The sequence below is a fragment of the Littorina saxatilis genome, linkage group LG15, assembly GCF_037325665.1.
Source record: "Littorina saxatilis isolate snail1 linkage group LG15, US_GU_Lsax_2.0, whole genome shotgun sequence".
NCBI lineage: Eukaryota > Metazoa > Mollusca > Gastropoda > Littorinimorpha > Littorinidae > Littorina > Littorina saxatilis.
In genome coordinates this window covers 28,297,861-28,306,185 of record NC_090259.1, presented here as the reverse complement: position 1 = coordinate 28,306,185, position 8,325 = coordinate 28,297,861, and the positions used below count along the sequence as shown (strand labels likewise).

Below are 8,325 nucleotides of genomic sequence, written 5' to 3'. Positions count from 1 at the left end.
CCGCCCCGTGATCGGGAGGTCATGGGTTCGAACCCCGGCCGGGTCATACCTAAGACTTTAAAATTGGCAATCTAGTGGCTGCTCCGCCTGGCGTCTGGCATTATGGGTAGGACTGGTTGGTCCGGTGTCAGAATAATGTGACTGGGTGAGACATGAAGCCTGTGTTGCGACTTCTGTCTTGTGTGTGGCGCACGTTATATGTCAAAGCAGCACCGCCCTGATATGGCCCTTCGTGGTCGGCTGGGCGTTAAGCAACAAACAAACAAAAAAAACAAAAAAATTTTTTGAGTCTGGGGTCTCAAAAAAGTACTTTTTCACACACCTACCCCACCCTTCATAATATCTAATCTTTAAATCCTGTCTCTAGATCATAACAGTCTCCCTCTCTCTCTGCCCCCCCCCCTCCCCCCATTGCTACCTCCTCGCGGAGCCTCTAAGTCTCTCAAAAGTACCCACCCCGGCCCCCTCACACATTAATCCATCATTAAATATCTGCCCCTCATTACATATCAGATATCTTCTTCCCCACCCCCTTTCAACACTCCCTCTTCATAACATATCATATCTTCTTCCCCGTCAACACTCCCTCTTCATAACATATCATATCTTCTTCCCCGTCAACACTCCCTCTTCATTACATATCATATCTTCTTCCCCGTCCCCTTTCAACACTCTGTAGACTACTGCACATTTTTAAAGTACAGAGAAGGATGACCTCGTGAGTCTGGGATCTCAGCTCCCTCTCCCCCCCCCACCCCCTACAACACTCTCCACTCCATTAGGATGACCTTGTGAGTCTGAGGTCTCCAAGTCTACGAGAAGTCCTGCCAGCTCCCTTTTTGATTACATACTTCCAGAAACTCAGTCTCAAGTGAAATCCAACTTTTCATAGCAGGACCGAAGATATTCTAGAGCTTAGCGTAGACTATCTTTGGTATGACAACCTCACGTGTCTGGGGTCTCAGAGGTTCCAAGATGACCCCCTTTCATTACCTCCCGTCCCCCTCCAACATTTCCTATAGTAGCTCTTCATATTTCCCACAGTCGTGTATCGTTGTTGGCCTGGGTAACAAATAAAAGTTCCCAAAGTACTCCAGACACCCAATGTACATACCCCCGCCCCCTTGAGGACTACCTCTCCACACCAGTCCACCTTTTCATCGTAGAACAAGAGATTACTCCTTCATGGACTTTCCGAAGGCGAGAGCTGTACAGCAGAACGACCTCACGAGACTGGGGACTCCTAGTCTCCTAGAAGTTTTAAGTCTATCTTCTCCAGTAAAAGATGAAATAAACCTTTGCCATGCCATCCCCTGCAACCACCCCTTCCCCCCCCCCCCCCCCGCCCCCCATAAAGCAGACACATAGACGGCAGCAAGGGGAAGTAATCTCGGTACATCGCACATTAGGCTCAGTGACCGCTGAATAAATCACACCGTTTGTCTCCCCTGAGTACAGTTAGTGGCACTACCGGCAGACTATCAGCCAATCAGATCGCGCCTAACAAAACGGGCGTGCGCGCTCTTCACTCAAAAATCTCCGCCAGGAACCGAGACAGTTTTTGTGGTCCCGGGGATAGGAACCTGTGACCGCACATTGCGCTGTTATGGCCGCCCTGTGAAATATTTATGGCGCCCTCCTCCTTCCGTCTTCAATGTATTGGTGGAAAATCGATGAACTCTCAAGGTTTCGCTTGGTTTCCGCTCGGATGTTTACGATAGTCTCGCAGAGTCAGTAGTTTTCCACTTTCGCTGAGTGGCATTTTTCTGTATTACTTTATATATATGTGTGTGTGCAGGGCCGGACCCAGGGGGGGGGTTCCAGGGGTTCCGGAACCCCACCCCTGGAAAAAGCATGTACCTTGCTTTGAGTGGTTTTTATTTTTTTTTTACTAGTTTTAGCACCAAAAAATGCTGCTCTTAACCCTCAAAACAAGGCCCAGAATGCACCAGATTGCACAGATTTTAACCGTTTTTCAAAAATTTTCCGGGGGAACATGCCCCCGGACCCCCCTAGTTCGCACGCGCGCGCTTGTGGCTTCGCCACTTCGCTGATTTCCCCCCCCAAAAAAGGAGGAACCCCCCCCTTACAACTCATTTGGTCCGGCCCTGTGTGTGTGTGTGTGTGTGTGTGTGTGTGTGTGTGTGTGTGTTGTGTGTTGTGTGTGTGTGTGTGTGCCGAGTGGCATTTTGCGCTCTGGGGGTGCTATTTGGGGATTCTAACGTCACTGACACATGCTATGTGACATAATATAAATAAAGAAGTTCAAAAGTAATACAGCACAACTGTTTGAAAGAAGAAGAAGACTAAGTATTGGCAAACTTTTATTAAGTGAAACACACAAAAGCCGACTCAGTACAATCGTCAAGCTAGACGAGAAGCTGTGTACGAATGTCTGCGTACCACCGCGTCACCACTGAGCAACATTTTGCAGGTAATCTTGAACTTTAGCGTGTTAAATTCATAGCTCAGAATCCAGTGACATTCTTGACTTATTTTTGATACAAGTCCATGTAAGCAAGCCAAAAAACATTTGTCGTGAAATTAATTGACGGATTGAGCTCCAAACTTAAGCATAATTAATTAATTTGGTTGTTCAATCGACGAATGCACCGAAAATGGCGTACGTTGTCAACCATGGGACATCATTTACACGAAAGAGTTGTCTCCCTTGTCCGCTCATACGGATAATTCCTTCTTTGACCCATTTAAACGAAATGCATTCGTACAGTTCATCGGAGTTCATCCCGTAACTTCAAAGTGATCTAAAATGACTTGTTATGATTACAAGTGCAGGTTCTACAAATTTGGAGACTTAAATGCCTCTGAATTATGAGCTATGAATTTAACACACTAAAGTTCAAGATTACCATTTTGCCTTTCACACTGGCTTATCCAACTTGAGGCCCTTGTGACTCTAATCAACTTTAACCTTCTCTACAAACTGAGACTGCAAGCAGCAGAAATTCAAGGAAACAACATCAAAGTGCAGCGAGTCGCAGTTCCAGAAATACAGAGCGGAATTGAAACAGACATGGCCTTCCGGCGATAGGGGCGGCGGAACTGGGCGGACAGAAGGGGCGCAACTCTGCACGATAAACCCCAGCTAAAGGGAGATAAACCATGGTGAGGTCTACTACTCCTTTTCCCCGCTCGGTTTCAAAACAAGTGATACGTGACAGGATTAGTACCTTTTCCCCCACAACGGTATCGAAAGTAATCGTAGACTTGAGGAATGAGGATAGAAGAAAGGAAAAGAACATGACATTGACATGATGGTTATAAAAAAGGCGCATTGCCCGTTCACCTGACTGTGTGATCTGAGCGAAGACTGCTAACTGCACCTGACCCGTTTATTTCACATGGTTGCGTCCTTTGTTTTCTTTCTGACACAAGCAGCAATGATGAACTTGTTTTTCCCCCGATGCGGCTTAGGTTTCACGTACTGTATGTGTGTGCGTGTGTGTGTGTGTGCGTGTTTTACTTTATTTGGTGTTTAACGTTGTTTTCAACCACGAAGGTTATATCGCGACGGGGAAAGGGGGGGGGGGGGGGGGGGTGGGATGGGATAGAGCCACTTGTTAATTGTTTCTTGTTCACAAAAGCACTAATCAAAAAATTGCCCCAGGGGCTTGCAACGTAGTACAATATATTACCTTGCTGGGAGAATGCAAGTTTCCAGTACAAACGACTTAACATTTCTTACATACTGCTTGACTAAAATCTTTACAAACATTGACTATATTCTATACAAGAAACACTTAACAAGGGTAAAAGGAGAAACAGAATCCGTTAGTCGCCTCTTACGACATGCTGGGGAGCATCGGGTAAATTCTTCCCCCTAACCCGCGGGGGGATGTGTTTGTTTGTGTGTGTGTGTGTGAAAGTGTGTGTGTGAGAGAGTGTGTGTGAGTGAGTGTCTGTGTGTGCGTGCTTTTTTGTGATCTGAGCGCAGGCTGCGAACTGCACCAGACCAGTTTATTTCGTATGATTACTCCTTTTGTTTTCTTTCTGACACAAGCAGCAATGATAAACTTGTTTCCGATGTGGCTTGTTGTTGTACGTATTGTATCTTCGCGCTAGGAGAGCGTGGGGGGGGGGGGGGGGGGGGGGGGGGTTGAGAGATACAGAGACGGACAAGGAGAGGCAGAGACAGTAGGACGGAAAAAGGTATTGGCAGAGGATAAGAGTGAAATGGGGGAAGGGGAGGGGATTGAAATGGGGGAAGGGGAGGGGATTGAAATGGGGGGAGGGGAGGAGAGTGAGACAGGGGGATAGGATTGAGGGAGGAGGGCAGAGGGAGATTCTTGGAGAGAGAGAAAAGGAGAAATAAAATAGAGAGGAAGTGGGATAGAGAAAGTTACTGGAAGAGAAAGAGCGATAGGAAGGGGGAGACTAGATGGAGTGATGGAGAGGTGGACGTAGAAAGAAAGGGGGAAAAGACAGAGAAAGGCCGGTGTAACACGAAATTTTTACTCCACGAAAAATTTACTCCGGAGTAAATATTTCGTACGAAATTCTTACTCCGAGTACACTTTTCGTACGAGAAAAGAACTCCCCAAGGCACGAAAAAATTACTCCCTCCACGAAATTTTTACTCCCCATTTTTTTCACTTCCAGTAAAAATCTCGTACGCAAAAATGGGATGCGGGCGAAGGGATAATGCCAATAAGTGATCTCGCGCACACGAATGTCGCGCTACCCTCCTTCCACCCCTTCCACCACCAAGAACTAACAGGGGACAAGGGAGTAAAAATATCGTACACCTGGCATAGGAAGTTAAATTGCTCGTGTTGAGGTGAAGTAATTTATTCGTTATTTATTCAGGGGAGTAACATTTTTGTACGAAATGTTTACTCGGAACTCACCTGTCTTGGGGAGTAATTTTCTCGTGTAATGGGGGAGTGCTTTTTTCGTAAAGGGAGTAACTTTTTCGTACGAAATGTTTACTCCGGAGTAAAAATCTCGTGGGAGTAATTTTCTCGTGTTACACCGGGTGTGGGAGGGAACAATATACACAAAGAGAAGGAAGAAGGAGAGAGAAGTAGTGTGGGAATAGAGAGGAAGAACAGAATACTCCATTTCTCATCTTTGTTCAACGTTTTATCGTGGTTGTCGACACATACCTCATTTTCAAGTAATAACTACCAAAATGGTAACAGGTGCAGAACAATAAATTGTAGCTGTCAGAAGCCAAACGGCTTGCAGGCGTTTTCAAGTTTCCACACAAACGACGTGACCTGACCTGCTTTCAGGATAGTATAATTATGAGATGATGTTGATTCTTTTAGGTTTGTCCCGCTTTTCTTCAATAATTCTCTTTTGACGTGCGCTCACACACATTTACTTTCGCACCTATCCTCCTCCACACACACACACACACACGGCTTCAGGCGCCTTGCTGAAGCTATGGATGACATTGGCTGTCACTGTCGAAGAAACATGCCCACACTGTCAATGAAGAAGGTTTGGCTCCAAATATTTCAACCCGACAGAGACGTCCAGCCAAAACTTCAAAGCTGCTAGTGGTTTTTTTTTCTTGTCTTTCGCTTTCTTTTTGTTTTTTCTTTATTGGTTTCCCGATAGCATTTCGTAATTCTGAGATAGATGACGACACTTCCTCATTATCCATTCACGCTCTCTCCCCGTCCCTTCAATATTCCTTCCCCTAAACCCTCCCCCTCTCTCAGGCGTTCTCCATTCACCCCGCTTCTTCTTTAACACTGAGTTATAATTATTAACAAACAAACAAAAACAAAATGTGCAAACAAATATTGCAAAAAATGTCGTACCCTAACTAACCCATTCATTCCCGCGTCATTACAATTTTCTATGCCATTTAAGCCACTCAACTTGGGTACCTGGGACACTTTTTGGATCAACGATTTCCTTTACAGGGGTCACGTGACCACCGCTCTTCTTCTTCTTCGTTCATGGGCTTAGACCACAGCTTAGACTCCCACGTTCACTCATGTTTTTAGCACGATTGGATTTGTACGTGTATGACCGTTTTTACCCCGCCATTCGGGCAGCATACGTCGATTTCGGGGAAGGCATGCTGGGTATTTTCGTGTTTCTATAACCCACCGAACTCTGACATGGATTACATGATCTTTTCCGTGCGCACTTGGTCTTGTGCTTGTGTGTACACACGAAGGGGGTTAAGTCACTAGCAGGCCTGCACATAAGTTGACCTGGGAGATCGGAAAAATCTCCACTCTTAACCCACCAGGCGGCAGCGACCGGGATTCGAACTCACGACCTCCCGATTAGGAGGCCGACGTCTTACCACCACGCCACTGCGCCCGTCGTGACCACCGCTCAAATAAGGGTATCCCAAAAATCGACCTGACAAAAACATAAGGAAACCTACCAAATACAAAAAATACAATCGATGAAAATAAGAAAATTCGGAGAATTCAGAATAGGAGCAACTTCCACGTACGAGTGAAAAGGAACATTAATCCTCGATCAAGCTACGAACAGGTTTCTTTGTGTAGCTATCTTGCGTATTTCTGGTCTTATATGCCATTCCTACTGATGCAGGTGTCGATCGCATGAGCGGTTGAAAACAGGAGTTAGTTGTTGTTGTAGTCATCAAAGGTGATGCGATTGAGATAGTCAGCGAGTACAAGTATTTAGGTGTAGTTCTAGATAACAAGCTAAGCTGGTTTAATCATGTTGATGCTGTTTTTAAGAAGACGCAGTCAAGATTGTTTTTCCTGCGCAAGCTGAGATCATTTCATGTGTGTAACAAGATGCTGTACATGTTTTATCAGAGTATGGTGTGCAGTGTGATGGTGTTTGCATCAGTGTGTTGGGGAGGGAATGCCACTGCAAGGGACACTGGCAGGCTGAACAGGCTGATAAAGAAAGCGAGTTCTACTGTAGGCCAGAGCCTTGACACCCTTGAAGTCCTTGTCGAAAGAAGGCTTGCCAGTAAGTCCAGAGCTATTCTGTTCGACCTAGGGCATCCCCTCCACGACGCACTGATGGATCTCCGCATCACACGGAACGCTCGGTTTCTCATGCCTAGGTGTCGAACGGAGCGTTTTCGGCGTTCGTTTCTTCCTGCAGCTGTGAGATATTTTAACAGCAACCGAGCCATTGTCCTGGCCACAGACTATCAGTGATGCCTTTTAAATGTACCTCTTAGTGATAGATTTAATATGATTTGATGACTGTTTGACCTTTGATCATAACTAGTGCAGTGATAATGAGCTCTAGCACTGTTGTGATGGTGTTGACACTATATTTTGCCCAATTGAGTCTAACTACCTGATGGCTAATCTACTGTGATACCTGTGATAACTGATGATGATTACTGTTATTGGTTTTATGTGTTTGGTTGGTCTCTTCTTTGGTAGTGCAATAGCGTTAATTATGGATTGTTGTTATCATCATTTACAAACAATGATATAATTACTGTGATGTTCTTAACTACACTTTAACATGGAATGTATGTATGTATGTATGTATGTATGTATGTATGTATGTATGTATGTATGTAGGTATGTATGTAGGTATGTATGCATGTGTGTTGGTGTGTCGGTGTGTCATGTGTGCAAGAAAAAAGGGTATGGTAGTTGTACATATATTACTTTAGATATTTTTATCATGGGTTTTTATGAATTTTCTTCTCTTATTCTTTTATAATTATTAATTAATGACCTATTTGTGCTGATGACCAATTTAATTTCCTTTGTTGGATCAATAAAATGTTATGAGTTATGAGTTATAGTTGTTGTTTAGTTGAGGTGTGCAAGTTTGCAAGAATTTGTTGCACATTTTATATAAATTCGGTTCTTTATAGTCTTCTCCCTTAGCTCTCATTCTCACCTATATCCGTCCGGCATCCCTCCTCCACTCTCTCTCGCTATCTCTCCCCCCCCCCCCCCTCCACCGTCACACCCCACAATAGTGGTGGAATGAGGCACATTAGGTGCATTCCGCATTTCCTACATGCAGAGTCACTAATTTCTCGGCTCGCGCTTTGCCACGGTCTGTTGCCCGGCGACACGGGCCCGTAACTCTGGCTGCCCGAACTCGTCACGCCTAGGTGGCGCTGCTATGTTACCTGTCGTCTGCCATCAGCCCGAACCAGTCTCCCTGGCTGGTGCCTCTCAGTCACCTCGTTCATACGCCTAACTTGTGTGTTTTCTGAGACTGCCTGCGTTGTTTGTGTCAAACATTCCAAAAATAAAGTACAGAGTTGCCATTTTCCTACTACCGTGGTACCTGCAATGAAAGGACACTCTGCATGGGACCAGCCCAACGTGTCCTTATACTGCATGATGTAGCCTTCGTGACAGGTATATTGTGGTC

The 8,325-nt window shown here is 45.3% G+C and overlaps 1 protein-coding gene across 1 annotated transcript in view; it reads right to left on the bottom strand.

The window, feature by feature from the left end:
- The window catches only part of LOC138947976 (heparan sulfate 2-O-sulfotransferase 1-like), a 25,659-nt gene that overhangs the window by 6,843 nt on the left and 10,491 nt on the right, over positions 1-8,325 (bottom strand). The window lies entirely within an intron of this gene.